General features: G+C 34.4%; 1 protein-coding gene across 1 annotated transcript in view; it reads right to left on the reverse strand.

Annotated features, from left to right (window-relative positions):
* Positions 1 to 16852, reverse strand: part of TTC6 (tetratricopeptide repeat domain 6) — a 183089-nt gene that overhangs the window by 122986 nt on the left and 43251 nt on the right. The gene's annotated exons all lie outside the window — the stretch shown is intronic.

The following is a 16852-nucleotide window of genomic DNA, read 5'->3' on the forward strand; positions in this document are numbered from 1 at the left end:
AGAATGATTAAAAATGTGTAAATAAAAAAGACATTTTTCTCTTTTTAAATATTTTTAAAAATATAATGGATGGTTTTAATAAAATTAATAATGTATTGTTTCATAACATACCTAGATATGAAATATGCATTAATGATAGCACAACAGTGGAAGATGGGAAGAGAAATATACTTTTGTAAGGTTCTTATCATATGTGAAATGGTATACTATTTATAGGGATAAGTTAAATATGCACATTGTAAACTCCATAGCACTCACTAAAAAAATAAAATAAGGTGGTAATAAGCTATTAGTATATAAAAACAGCATAACAAATACAAATTAAAAGAAGGCAGGTAAAGAGGGAGAAAAGACCATAAACAAATGTGACAAATAGAAACCAAATAGCAAGATTGTAAATATAAACCCAACCTTATTGATAATTACATGTAAATTGTTCTAAATACAGTTAAAAGACAAAGACTGTCACTGTAAAAAAATACAAGATCCTACAATATATATATTGCTATAGAAAACCTTTTTTAAGTATAAAGACACAAGGATGAAGGGAGTTATACAAACATTAATCATATGAAAACTGGAATGGCTATATTAATATCAGAGAGACTTCATTTCAGAACAAGAAGTATTAGCAAGAGAAAGCATTTCATAATAACATGAGTCAAGTCCCTCAAAAGACATAAAAGTATGCACTAATGACAATGCTTCAAAGGACATTTTTTAAAACTAACAAAACTGAAAAAGAGAAATAGAAAATTTCATTTTAGTTGGGAATTTCAAGCAAAGACTATCTGGCTCCTGACACAAAACTTTTCATAAATAAACTAACTAGGAGTGCCTGAGTGGCACAGTTAATTGTCTGACTCTTGGTTTCAGCTCAGGTCATGATCTCAGAGTCCTGGGATTGAGCCCCATGATGGGGCCTTCAAGCATCATGGAGTCTGCTTTAGAATCTCTCTCCTTCTCCCTCTGTCCTTCCCACTCTTGCTCTTCCTCCTTCACAAATAAATAAATAAATGTTTAAAAATAAATAAAATAAAATAAAATAAGTATACTAACTAAACACTGTGAATTCTGACATCCTGCAAAAAATACTTAAAAACCTTTTAAGTTTATATCAGTAAAGTATAAAAACATGACAATAATGAACAACAAATTCATGATATTAGTTCAGATCTACGGAGGGAGAGTTTTATTGGAAAGAAGTACAAAGGGGACCTCTACTTTACTTGCAATTTTATATTTATTTAAACAATATGAAGTGAATAGGACAGAAATATTAAATTTTGAAAAATCTGAGTGATGAGTACTTGTTCTACAATTGAAAATAGTTCATAATAATGACTTTTCTCAACACATTTCATGTAGGTAATGTAACAATATCAAAGACGTATTAAAATAGCTTTATAAAGAAACCTATAGTTTACCTTACTTGTGAACATAAATGCCAAAATCCCAACTAAAATATTTTCAAATGAAATTTATCAGCATATTTAGAAACAATAAATCTTGACCAAGGAAATTTTTTCCTGGACTGCATGAATAATTCATTCCTAGTTTATAAGATTAACAGATTAACATAGAAACTCATATGATCAACTCAATAACTGCTGAGGATAATCATCAATAAAATTAAACACCTATATCTGATTAAAAAAATAAATAAAAAAAATAAAATAAAATGTTAATCAACCTAATATACTGATAAATATGTGAGGCATAGCTATTTTAAAAATACATCTTTACACATGGATTAAAGTCCATAATTCAACCAGAAACTGAAGTACTAACAGGATCCAGGGTTATATGGAGAGATATGAAATTTAAAGAGGAGAAATGGGATACAGAAAATCAGTTGTTTTATGTTGCTGTTAATTTACTTCTATTGGAAAAATGAATATTGTCTTATGAAAATGTTTTGATTTTCATAGATTATTTCAAGAATTTTTTCCTATAAATCTTTATATCTTAAAAAAAAAAAAGTAACTAGAAACAGAAAAAAAAAAAGCCTTACTTAACCCCACAAGAGGTATTTGCAGATTCCTGCACCAAATGTAATTCCCAAAAAACATTTGACAGATGAGGCCTGATTCAACATGAGAAGAAATACTACATGTATAAATAGCATAAGGAGAAGATCAAAATGTTACTATTTATAGATTATGTGATCATATATTTGGTGAAAAAAAGAAAATTAACTGAAAGAGAAAAACTAGCAGGCCAAAGTATATCAAATAAATTCAGCAAATAAAATTTCAGACCAGCAAAAACCAGTTAGGATTTCATTCTAAACTAAAAATGAGCTACTAATATAAGCAACAAAATAAATGAATCTCAAAAAAATTATGCTAAGCAGATAAAAACAGGTTAAAATGGCATCAGAATAGCCAAAAACAGTATCTCCAAACCACCCATAAAAAAAATATAAAAACAAAAATATATGAAAACTTAAAGTACTTGTCTAGTTAAAGTACAATGCCTGGGCTTTTTCAAGAACTTTTTTTTTTCCTATGGATCATACTTCCTGGTTTATTTGTATGTCTCATAATTGATTGCTGAAAGTCTAATAACAACCCAGAGAGCACTTATTCAATGATCACTAATGAATGTCAGTAGGAACAGTGAGTATTTTTAATGTTTCAACTTGCCCTATTCCCATACTCTGCTATCTAGCTAAGCAGTCACCTCAAAAAATAAAGATAACAATAAAATAACTATTTTAGTAACTTTCAGCCATGTGAGTGTGTATTTTTGTTTAGAGTCAGTCTCAGCCTATCAATAGTGATAGTATCAACTGGAAACTACTATGGGCATCCACTTGGACCCACACTTTTTGTGAAGAGCCCCAACAGACATTTCCCTGATCACAGCAATGTTGTGGCTGGACCAACTCTATGGTTCTTATTATGACTACTAGATGTATCTCAGCAACAACTATCAGGGTAATCTGAAAAAGCAAAGTTTATTACTTATGAGTTCTACAGGGTACATGGCATGCCCAAAAGCACACAGTGAGTTTGGTGGGGTGGGGATGGGGTGGGGGTGCAGGGGAGGGGAGTGAGCACATGGACTTAGGGTTTTGAATTTATTGGAGTTGAGGGTGGGATGCCTCATGTTTTAGCAGGTTCACTCTTTATTGGTGAGTTTCAAATGTAAGTGTGAATTAAAGCACAGGAAGGAAAATGCAAGCAGTCAAATGGCTATCTAGGCAACCAGAATTTCCCCCCCAAAAAAGAACGTTTAGAGAACAGCAGCCTGGCTCTTTATCTAGCTGTGTAGTTAGCAATGTGTTTATTCAAGATGGATGTCTTTGAAATGAAAGCCTCAGCAATCAAAAGCTTAATGTCAGGCACTTACATTACAATCAAAAAAGCTAATTGTCAGGTGCCTACACTACATTGATGTGCACACCATGGGCTGTACACATGCTCAGAAAAGACTAGAAGCCCTAAGTTTTCACCTCTGACTGACACTGAGGCTCTAGGCAAGCTGGAAGTTAGGACTAATGCAGGGTTGTAAATTGTTTGCCTGAGTGCTTAGATATGTCCCAATACACAAAAGAACCCCTCAGCAAAACTCTGAGAGACACTGGCTCCAGGCATTCAAGAAAATCTATATTCAATCATTACCTAACCACTAAGCTAACCAAGCAGAGACTTTGGTGGCCACACACAACAAAGAATACAAACTTTACAAAATTAGTCCAAGGAAGTCACTAATTTTTTTAAGTGATAACAATAAAAACAACAGAAAACAGCGATAATAAAATCTGGAGGGAAAAAAGAGGATCTTATTTCCATAATTATCACATTATATAATTTAAAATGTTCAGTTTATAACAACAACCAAAAAATATGAAATATGCAAAGAAACAAAGCATGGCTCAACATTGGAAACAAGATGTCAATAGGAATCATCTTTTAGAAAGTCCAGAGATTGGACCTACTGCACAAATACTTTAAATCTCTTTTTTAAATATGTTTAAAAAACCCAAAGAAACCAGGTAAAACAAATAAGAAAAGTATAACAGTAATATCTCATCAAATAGATAATATCAATATCAATAAAGAACTAGAAGTTATGAAATGAATTGAATAAAAATTCTGGAATTGAAAAGTACATTAACTGAAATGAAAAATTCCAGAAAGGTGCTCAGTGGAAAATTTGAACAGACTTAGAAGAAAAAATTAGTGAACTTGAAGATAGATCAGTTGTGGTTATCCAATTTGAAAAACAAAAAAGAAAAAAGAATGAAGAAAATTGAACAAAGCCTTAAAGACCTGTTGAACGTTATCAAACAAAATGGAAGTCCTAGGGGAAGAGAAGAAGGCAGAAAGGATGCTGGAAAAAATAATGGCAGAAAACTTCCCAAAGTTGATGAATTACATTGATCTACATATCCAAGAAACTAGACACATCACAACCAAACTGTCAAACTATTAAGACAAAGAAGAATCTTGAAAGCAGCAAGAGAAAAAAAACTCATCACATGTAAGAGATCTTCAATATGATTAACAGCTGATTTCTCATCAGAAATTATCATGGCTAAAAGGCAGTATGATGACATATTTGGAGTGCTAAAAGAAAAAACTGTCAACTAAGAATTCTAAATCCAGCAAAAGTATCCTCCAAAAATGATGGAGGAATAAAGACAATCTAAAATAAACAAAACTGAGAGAATTTGTCACTATGATAATTTCCCTACAAGAAACACATATCAATGTGGTTGTTTATTTATTTTTAAATATTTAGAATACAAAGTGATTTTATTTAGTATGTATGTATGTATTTAAGAGAGAGAGAATGAGCTTGAGCAGGGGAAGAGGCAAAGAGAGAAGGAGAAGCAGACTCCTCATCAAGCAGAGAGCCCAACATGGGGCCAGATCCCAGGACCCCAGGATCATGACCTGAGCCAGAGGTAGCCACTTAACTAACTGAGTCTTCCAGGCAAAATGAAGGGACTAAATAATAACTCAAATACACATGAAAAATAAAGGGCATTGGTAAAAATAACTGGATAGGCAAATATAAAAGACAATACTGAATTTTTTTGTTCAAAATTCTTTTTTTTTCTCTCCTATCTTATTTAAAGGACACATGCATAAAGCAATAATTATAAATACACTTTGATGGATACATAATATATAAACATGTAATGTGTATGACAATAGCATTGCAAAGAGAGGAACAACAGAGCTATACAGAAGCAAGCAAAATGTTTGTATGTTATTGAAATTAAGTTGGTATGAATCTGAATCAGAACCTGACTGTTATAAATTAAGATGGGAATTGTAATCCCAAATGTAACCACTAAGAAACTAAGTAAAAATATATACAGTAAAATAAAAAAGGATATCAAATGTTACAAAAAGAAACCTACAGCTATTCATGCTTTTCATTAATCAATATTTCAGAAAACCATACCATGGGTAAAGAAGAAAATGCCACTAACAGTGAAATAGAGGTTCCATAGTGAATGCCTACTGGAACCAGGAAATGAGATTCAGAGCTAGGTAAGTCAATCTACTCAATAGATGGTACTCTGGAAAAGTGAGCGGGGTAAAACTATCCACAAACCCATTCAGTTCATAAACATCTACATTTATTTAGTGCATGAGTAAAGAGAAGAGGACAACTTTTTTAAGATTTATTTATTTGAGAGGGAGAAAATGAATGTGGTGGGGGGGAGCAAAAGAGAGGGACAAGCAGAATACCTGCTGAGCAGGGACCCCAACTAGGGACTCAATCCCAGGACCCTGAGATCATGACCTGAACTAAAGTCAGATGCTTAACAAACTGACCCACTCAGGTGCCCCAAGAGAAGAGGACAACTTAACGCCTATGAAAAACCACTGCAGATAAGGAAAGTGGCAATACTCTGAAACCTCAAAAGAAGAAGTTTGTTTTTTAAAAGATTTTATTTATTTATTCATGAGAGACACACAGAGAGAGGCAGAGACATAGGCAGAGGGAGAAGCAGGCCCCTCACAGGGAGCCAGATGTGGGACTCAATTCCGGGATCCTGGAATCATGCCCTGAGCCAGAGGCAGATGTTCAACTGCTGAGCTACCCAGGCTTCCCTCAAAGGAAGAAGTTTTAATAAATTGTGTGATATGTTCAAAAGATGCAAGATATGAATTCTATCAAAACATATAGAAATTCATGGGGATCTCTGGGTGGCTCAATGGTTTAGCGCCTGCCTTTGGCCCAGGTTATGATCCTGGAGTCCCGGGATCGAGTCCCACGTCGGGCTCCCTGCATGGGGCCTGCTTCTCCCTCTGCCTGTGTCTCTGCCTCTCTCTCTGTGTCTCTCATGAATAAATAAATGAAATCTTTAAAAAAAAATACAGAAATTCATGCAGAGTAAAGAGAATGAGTTGAAAAACAGCAAGGTGAAAATGAAACAAACTAAACGAAATAGTAAGGCCTGACGGAAAATAAACTGTGATAATATTAAAATACTTAAATACATATTTAAAAGCAGAGTTTTTGTTTTTTTCTAAATGCTAGTTCTCATTAATTTTTTAAGTAATCTTTACACCCACCATGGGGCTCAAACTCAGGGCCTCAAGATCAAGAGTCCTGTGCTCTACCAACTAAGCCAGCCAGACACCCCAAAATCAGAGTTTTTAATATACTACTAGAGAAAATTAAGTAAGAGGTTAGAGGAAAAATAATAGTCTTCCAAAATATCAAGGTAAATGACCAAAGACAGTAGGTGAGGAGCAACAAGAAGATAGTGGTAAAATCAAAGAGAGAAAAAGGAGAGACAATATGAGGATAACTGATGTTCCAAAGATAAAAGTAAATTAAATACAAGCAAAAGTCTGTAGCTTATTAGAAAAATGACTTAATTGATTCACACAAAAAAAACTGTAGGTAAATTAAAAGGTTTGCATTATTATGTTCTATTAAAAAAAATCAGTGAAAGTAAAAGCATACCTAAACATAATCTGTAAAATATTTCATTAGAAATATAGCTGATATCTAAGTTTGTATCTGAAAAAAAAGGTATTTTGGCATATTCTGGAAACAAACAATAATCTGGTAGGCAGAAGCAGATGGTCAATTTGGGCAGAAAATGCAAGAAGCATTTCAGGCAGACAACAGTGGGAAGGTAGGGTGAATTAGGAAGACAGCAGAATCTGTTTTAAGCACTGGCCCCTAGTCCTAAGAAGTTTCTACAGGAAGAAGCTGAAGGAACATTTTTCACAGGTGACTCCATGAGGCCAACAAACACACAAGGAACTTTTTGATACACTACGGAGTGAACAGGGACATCCTCCCCTCTTGGCTCAGAACTCTGCATTATGCAATCTCCTTTGCAGTGGGGATCACATATATACCCCACTTAGAAAACATACCACACATGTACTTACCTTCTGGAAAAATTATTTGAAGATGCAATTAAGAGCTCAAAAATGAAAAATTAAATTATAAAAAATAAATAAGTAAAGGTGGTATACAATGACCCAATTTAAACATAAGTAATAGTCTAAATAATTTTAAAGTGACTCACAAAACTAAGTGCAAATGTCAGGAATTATGTTTTAAAAGACAAGTAAACTGGGATGCCTGCATGGCGCAGTGGTTAAACATCTGCCTTGGGTTCAGGGTGTGATTCCCGAGTCCTGCATCAGTTTCCTTGCATGGAGCCTGCTTTTCTCCCTCTGCCTGTCTCTGCCTCTGTGTGTGTGTGTGTGTGTGTGTATGTGTATGTGTGTCTCATGAATGAATAAATAAAATCTTTAAAAAAAAAGATAAGTAAACTACTAAAACTGATCCAAGAAAAAGTAGAAAACTTGATCAGACCTAAAACAAATAGAAAGATTGCATCAGTAATCCAAAACATCCTTGCAAAGAAAAGTCCAGGACCGGATGACTTCCCTGATGAATTCTACCAATATTTAAAGAAAAATGAATTATCAATCCTTCTCAAACTTTTCCAAAATATAAAAGAAGAGGGAATACTTCCTAACTAATTCTATGAGGCCGGCATAACTAATACCAAAGCCAGATAAAGACATTGCAAGAAAAGAAAACTACAGACCATTTTCCTTATGAATAGATCCAAAAATTCTAAATAAAGTACTAGTAAACTGAACTAGCAGCAACTCTAATGATACAACCAAGTAAATTTTATCCTAAGAATGCCAGATGGTTCAATATATGAAAATAAATCAACATAATATATCTCATTAATAGAACGAAGGAAAAAATGAATAGACATTTCTCCAAAGAAAACATACAAATAGCCAAAAGCACTTGAAAAGATATTCAAAATCTTTAATCATTAGGAAAACACAAATCAAAATCATAATGAAATACCACTTTATACCCACTAAGATGGTTATAATAGAAAAGAAAGAGACAATAACAAGAATTGGTGATAATGTGGAGAAATTGGAACCCTTATACATTACTGGTGGGAATGCAGCCACTGTGAAAAAGTTTGGTGGTTACTTAAAACTTAAACATAGAATTACCATATAATCTAGCATTTCCAGTTTTAGTAATATGCCTAAAAGAATTGAAAACAGGTATTCAAACGGATATTTATACAACAAATTCAGAGTAACACTATTCACAATTGCCAAAAGGTGGAAACAACCTGATATACATTAACTGATGAATGGATAAAAAGAAGTGGCACGTACATGCAATAGAATAATATTGAGCCAAAAAATAAAGCACTGACACATGCCACAACATGGATGAACCTCAAAAATATTATGCTAATAGAAAGAAGCCAAACACATTTATATGAAAAATCCAAAATAGATAAATCCATAAAGACAGAAGGCCAACAAGTGGTTGCCAAGGGCTGAAGTAGTAGTAAATGCGGAGTGACTGCTTAATGTGTGTGACTTATCCTTTCAGGTGATGAAATTGTTTTTGAACCAAATGGAGGTAATGATCCTGTATTGTAAAAGTATGAGATGCCACTGAGTTTTTCACTTTAAGATGGTTAATTTTAGTTATGTGAATTTTATTTCAATGGAAAAAGTGATTAGTGTGACAAGGACTTGGAAGTATTCTCTGGTCCTTTGACATTTTTACTAATAAAGCAGTAAAATGTATAGTTGATGGGTAGAAGACTGCCCAATGACAAAAGGAGTGATTTTTGTTTGTATTATAGTAAATTGATAGAAATAAAATTCACCTTTGACGCTTTAAAAAGATATGTAATGTAAAAAATAACGATTTATTGACAAGAATTTTATCAGTGTTCAATCTAAATTCTAGAAACAGAGACACATAATAAACGGATGTGGAGGTTACAGGTAAGAGTAAAAAAAAGTGCTTCATTTAACTTTAGGAAATACATTAATCAATAAGTCAAATGAAAAAATGTAGTAAAAATAGTTGCTTCATTTAACCTTAGGAAATTCATTAATTTATAAGTCAAAAAAAAAAAGAAACATATAATCATCTCCATGGTAGTCTCAAATGAAAATCACATGGAACAGTATGATAAGTTGGTTGAGCATACATGTTCTATAGTCCAATTGCTTGGATTCAAATCTTGACTCTGTTCCTTTATGCCAGACTTGAACAAGTTACTTAATGTCTCTGGCCTCAGTTTTGTAAAATGGGGATAACAATACCTTTTATATTTATGGTAAGGAATAAATGAGATTACACACTAATATAGAAAATATCTGTATATAATAATAGCTATTATTCACATGAAAATAAAAACAAAATAAGGATGCCAGTTGTCACCATAATCCTTTGACATTATACTAGAAATTCTAGATATGAAACACAAATAAAACATATAACTATAAAAAATAATTTGACCAAATTGCTGTTATTTAAAGAGGCTATCACTAGAAACCCCTAAAGAATGCCTAGAAATCCCAAAAGAATCTATTGCAAAAGTATTAGAAATAATGTTACTTAGCAGTATTAACAAAAACTAAATTTAGGAAATGAGGAAAGGGGGGTGCCTGGTTGGCTCAGTCAGGGAAGCATGTGACCCTGGATCTCAGGGTCATGAGTTCAAGCCCCACATTAGGCATGGAGCTTACTTAAAAAAGGAAAAAAATGAGAAAAGGAACAAAATCACAAAAACAAAAACAAAAAAATAAATAATAAACTACCAAAACAGTGTCTTAAGAAATGTGAGGAAAACTCAAAAACTTTACTAAGATACAAAAATTGATTTGAATCAGAAATCCTGGATTTGGGACTAAGAAGAAAATCAAAGAAAAATTTTAAAAGAAAAAAAATGACAGCAGTCCCTTCTTATCCATACGGAATATGATCCAAGATGCCTGAAACCATGGATAGTACCAAACTCTATATATATTGTGTTTTTTCCTAGACAGACATACCTCTGATAAAGCTTAATTTCTAAATTAGGGACAATAAGATATTACTAACAAAAACTAATACTAAAATGGAATGATTATAACAATATACTGCAATAAAAGTCATATGGATATGGTCCTTCTCTGTGTCAAAATATCTTACTATACTGTACTTGCCTTCTTTCGATATGAGATGATAAAACATCTATGTGATAAGGTGAAGTGGGGTGAACAACGCAGGCATTGTGACATAGCACTAGGCTTCTACTGACCTTCTGACAATATGTCTAAGGAGGATCATCTGTTTCCAGGCTGTGCTTGATCACAGATAACTAGAACCACAGAAAGCACCATGGATAAGGGGGAACTACTGTTGTCTTTTGCCTAACATGTATGATTAATTCTATCTTGTCTCCCTGGGTCAGAAGCTATAATGAGTAATATAGCTCTACGTCTCTCACATGGCCTAGCACAGTGTTGAACAAATTTAAAGACTTGAAAATTTCTAAAGCCGTGAGTGGTCTAACTCGTCAATCTCGGATACATTTTTCATGTGTTTCACAAAGCAGTTTCCACCTCTGATATCTAGCTTAGAATACAGAATGTCAGAGCTGGAAGGAACCTGAGATCAATGAAGTCTGAAGGAAGCCCCAATTTCAGCCACTGAAACCAGAGCTTTGAGCCCCAAAGTATGCTGTGTAGTCCCGAAAACAAAGTCCATGGTCTTCCCCCTAAATGGTTTCAAGCAGACGGACTAGCAACAGAAGCAGTAGTGTTCCTCTGACCTGTTAGGCAGACCCAGTATTTTTTCAGTCATCTTCAAAGGAAGAAGTGGGGAGAGTACCCCCCCATTCTTCCTCATGTAATCAAGGTTCTCCCCAAAAGACACTGGCTGCAAAGATGTGGACAAAAACAGTGTTGTTTTTTTTAAACATGTACCCTTTTATGATTTCATCAGCACTTACTCAAGGTGCCCTGCCTTTAAATAAATTATGAAGTTCAAATTTCAGAAAGAAGGAAAGACATTTTTATGGCCCTAAACAAATACTTGTCCACACAGGTTATTCTCCTGAGAAACTGCCCCGAATTGCATTGACTTTTTCTTGCTTCCCGCAGGCAAAACCCTGCCGGCATTGGCCTGTAGAATCCTGCTTACAGGCCCAAGAATGTGTCCGGGCTGCTTTGCAATCACTCTCAACCACATCGGACTTTTTTAAAAAACATTTTATATGATTGTTCTGGATGGCTGGACCCTGTATTCAGTAAACTGTCAATCCTAAAAAATATGATAAAAAAAAACAGAACTTGAATGGCTGCCATATAAATTTAAATATCAAAATTGCTACAGACACTATCTATAACTGAATATGCTAATATCTTTTCCACAAAGTCCTAACAGAATACAGTCCATTACTTAGGCCTATTTTAAAAAATAAACAACCTACAAATATTTCCAAAATCACTGTTTCAAGTGGATTTTCACTTTTTATATCACTTTTCTGATAGGTGCCCTATATCATAAAACTGTATACAACTTTTAGGGAAAAAAATTACTGAAGCATTCATGAAAAGCTTATTTAATCCAGGTCATCTAAGACAGATGCAATCAAAAAAAAATATTTCCAGAATATAATGAAGCCTGCGGTCGAGCAATACACTATACTTTACTCCTCAACATTATACCAACACAAATCTAGGCTTTTCCTTTCAGAAACCTATAGATAAATTTGAGTGAATAGTCCTGCTTCTAGGTTATGGTATCTACCATACCAGATATAATATTCCTTTGAATTAAGCACTATTTAGTGAGTTAGGATCAGCTATGTGACCACCATTGTGCTATAGTGTTTTAGGGCCAGGAATCTAAGAGAAATATAAGACAAAATTCTTTTCCTCAAGAAGTTTACAATCTAATTAGGGAAATTAAAATAACAGTCTAGAAATAATTTTTTAATACAAAGCAATGTATTCAGGCAAGCTTAATTATTATGTGCAAGAAAGCTCCAAGTTCAACAGGGATTCAGTTTATAAAGAGAGAGGAGTATAAGCATATAAATATCAGAATATGCACCACTTTGAATTATACCACTGAAAAATAAATTTGGGGAAGAGATGGATTGATTCTTGGGCTAGGTGCAGAGAAAGAGGGAAGGAAGAACAGTGGTTCTCATTTTGTATCCTAATATAAGACCACCTGAAGAATTACGTGCCTGTGTCAATTCACTTTGAAAGTTCTTATACCACTTTTATTAGTCAACAGGAATTTATAACACTAAAACTTTCAAGAAACAAATTGAAGAAGGATGAAAACACTTTTACGATGGTTTCTCAAATGACACTAAATCTGAGAAACTCAGTTTTTGCTATACCTAAATCAAAAAGTAAGTTCAATTAATTTTTTAAAATGTCTTCTATGGTAAAATCATTCAAAAAATTTTAAACTCGGGGTGCTTGGGTGGCTCAGTCAGTTAAGCATCTGCCTTCAGCTCAGGTCTGATCCCAGGGTCCTGGAATCAACCCCCACATTGGACTTCCTGCTCATCAGGGAGCCTGCTTTTCCCTCTCCCCCCACCCCTATTCGTGCTTTCTCTTGCTCTCTCTCAAATAAATAAAAAATATTTTAAACTCAGCAAGTTATCATACAACCTATCCTAATATTCAGCAAAAACATTTGTAGTAGTATTTGCAGATCTTATTACAAAAAGGCTCTGGTAGCCAGTGCCCAAGACAGTCCCCAGTGATTTCCACCTCCTGGTATTCATGCCCCTGAGTAGTCCCCTCCTCAGTCAATAGGGCTAACCTGTGTAATCAATAAGATATAACAGAAATGATAGTATGTGGCTATGTTATAAAAGATACTGCAACTTCTGCCTTGCTCTCTCTTAGATCACTCACTCTAGGGGAAACCCACTGTCATGTTAATACTCAAGCAAACCAATGAAGAGGACACACAGTCAGAAACTGAGGTCACCTTCCAACTAGCAGCACCAAATTGCCAGCCTTATGATTGAGATCCTCCAGCCTCAATCGAGTCTTCAAATAATGGCAGCCCAACAAAATCTTGATGACAATCCCACGAGGAACCTCAAGTCAGAATCACAATTAAGCAGGACACCTCGGTGGCTCAGCAGTTGAGCATCTGCCTTCAGCTCAAGGTGTGATCCCAGGATCTGGGATCGAGTCCCACATTAGGCTCCTTGCAGGAAGCCTGCTTCTCCTTTTGCCTGTGTCTCTGCCTCTCTCTCTCTCTCTCTCTCTCTCTGTGTGTGTGTGTGTGTGTGTGTGTGTCTCATGAATAAATAAAATCTTTAAAAAAAAAAAAAGAATCACGGTTAACCTGCTCCTGGATGTTTGACCCATAGAAACTATATGAAACAATAAATGTTCATTATTTTAATCTGCTATGGTTTGGGACAATTTGTTTTGTTTTTGTTTTTATAAATTTATTTTTTATTGGTGTTCAATTTGCCAACATATAGAATAACACCCAGTGCTCATCCCATCAAGTGCCCCCCTCAGTGTCCATCACCCAGTCACCCCCACCCAACGCCCACCGCCCTTTCTACCACCCCTAGTTCATTTGGTTTGGGGCAATTTGTTACAAAGAAATAAATAACTGAAAAAGGCTCTAAAGGTAAAACTCTAGCTCTTCAGGTATTTCATGACATTTCATAGAGAACCTAAGATCTCAAAATCACATAACAATTACCATTTATTTAGGCAAGTATGTATTTTCTTCCTTATTACCTATTATTACCTAATTTTTGTTAGCCTTTTCATTTAAGAAAACCCATTAAGAAATGAAGTATTCTGTGCTGGAGTTTTAATCAAAACAAAAAGTATGTGCATTAACAATATATACTGGGAGATACTTAATATACCCTTCTTTGTCCCGCTTAATTATTCCACAAACATTATGAAATATTATCATCTAACATTTCATTACATATGTCGGCAATTCTAAAAGACACATCCCATTTCACCTCACACCTGTCAGAATGGCTAAAATCAACAACATAAGAAAAAATAGCTGTTGGCAAGGATGTTGGTGAGAATATGGAGAAAAAGGAACACTTGTGCACTGTTAGTGGGAATGCAAACTGATGCAGCCATTCTGAGAGAGAAACAATATGGAGATTCCTCAAAAAGTTAAAAAGAGAACTATCCTATGACTCAGCAATCTCACTACTGGGTAAAGAATACAAAAGCACTAATTCAAAGGGATACATGCACCTCTATGTTTATAGTAGCATTCGTTATTTACAATAGCCAAGATTTGGAAGCAGCCCAAGTGTCTATCAATTGATGAATGGATAAAGAAGATGTGATTAGAAAGATAGATAAATAGATAGATGATAGATAGATAGATAGATAGATAGATAGATAGATAGATAGATAATGGAATGTTATTCAGCAAAAAAAAAGAAATTTTTTTGTTTGCAATGTGGATAGAGTAGAGCTAGAGAGTATAATACTAAGCAAAATAAGTCAGTCAGAAAAAGACAAATACCATATGATCTCACTCATATGTGGAATTTAAGAAACAAAACAAAGAGAAAAACCAAGAGAGAGAGAAAAGAAAGAAACAGACTCTTAATTATAGAAAACAAACTGATGATTACCAGAGGGGAGGTGGGTGGGAAGATGGGTGAAATAGGTGATGGGGATTCAAGAGGGCACTTACTGTGATGAGCACCAGATGATATATGGAAGTGTTGAATCAGTATATTGTACCCCTGAAACTAATATAGCACCATATGTTAACTGGAATTAAAATAAAAACTTTTAAAAAAGACACATCCCATGAACCATCGCTACAGTAGTTGTGAAAACTATTGAATCATAGAGAAATAAAGAGCTTGCTAGAAGCAGAAGAAGCCCACACCAAGAAATGGCTCTTTGTCCTATTATTAAACATAGCCAATGAAGGAAATTCTTTAAGTCCCTAACACAAATCTATAAGTAATAACATCTAACCTATGTTTATATTTTAGGCAATATACACATATTGTCACTAGTTGAGATGAAGAAGCACTAATAAAAAAGCTCTCACTTATTCCTTCTCCACACTAAATTCCAGGTCCTCCAAAATTTTCTTGTATGGATCTGGGAATAGAAATGATAAATTTTCAGAAGAACCTAGAAGAATATTCTTAAAGCCTCCTATCTCACACATGATTTAATAACATAAATAAATACTTCAATAATAAAATTCAAGCCTCCAAGAATAAGCATATTTTAATTTATATAATTCAGCCAATATTTATTTAAAGAATGACTTATAAGTCCAAGGAATTATGCAAGGTGATGTGAGGGATAAAAAAGCACAAGATAAATAATCTTGCCTCCAGGTTATTTATGATCTGATAAGACAGATTCAGCATTCATTTTATCCATCCTACTAAAAATAGAAAGACAAGACTTGATTCTGATCACTTTGGTATTCACAGCCTGGACAAATCTATATATTGGTGTGTACATAAATAAAAATAATACATGACATAAAAGACAAAGAAAGTAAATTTGCACCATGGAGTTGGAGTGAGGAGAGGGCAGATTAAATAGATTTAAAATAGTAGACAGTATTTTCATAAAATAGGCCTTAAAAGTAGGAGTTATAATTACCCAGTGGATTCAGAGGGCATTTCATGTGGAGAAAGACTATTTGGTCAGATTTTCAAGTCCTTTCTCTTTTCCCGGGGTAGGCACACACATACCACTAACTGCAGATAGGCAAGGTGAGGATGAAAAGTATCTTCATATCTGTCCCTTCACTCCTTACACCCAGGCCAGCTTCCAAGGGGTGAACACTATGGTTGTGTATACTTTTTTCTCTAAAATAGCTGTACTGACAGCCAGATTCCAATTTCAAAGGGAAATCACTCTATTCATTTGGTTTATATGAAGTTGTGAGAATTCATACCACATTAACTATGTCCTTAATTTCCCTCGTCTCACTTTGCTAATTTCTGAGGCAACAAAGTTCATCTCTGACCTGGCTTATCCAGGTCATCAAGTGATTTGATCAACGTTCTCAGTTGGGAGCATTAGAGACAGACTCTTTTCCTGTAGGTGCCATTGAAAGTCTGGCAAGATTCACATAACCAGTGGGAGAAACCAAAGAAGTCACAGGATCAAGAAGCAGGAAGCATCATAAAAATGTTATAGCAAGAATAGACTTGCCAGCCCTCCTCATGACACAGTGGCTCAGAAAGAATCCTTACAATCTCTATCTTAAGCAGAGATGATATGTTCAGGACATTTAAAAGTATAACGTGACACACAGTGGCCGGTGTGTCAAATCATACTAATGGCCTCAATTCTTCACCTCTCACTCTATCCACACATTTTGCTAGGTAATCTTTCAGTTTTCCCATCAAGAGCAAAATATATTTTCCTATCTCTTGACTCTAAATTCATCTATGTGACCTGCTTTGGCCAATAAAATAAGGCAGAAGTAAAGATAAGCCAATTCTGAATTTAGGGCTCAAGAGCTCTTGCATGTTGCTCTCTTGAGCTTCGCTGTCACTACAACA

This window comes from Nyctereutes procyonoides, unplaced genomic scaffold, assembly GCF_905146905.1.
Source record: "Nyctereutes procyonoides isolate TBG_1078 unplaced genomic scaffold, NYPRO_anot_genome, whole genome shotgun sequence".
Taxonomy (NCBI): Eukaryota; Metazoa; Chordata; class Mammalia; order Carnivora; family Canidae; genus Nyctereutes; species Nyctereutes procyonoides.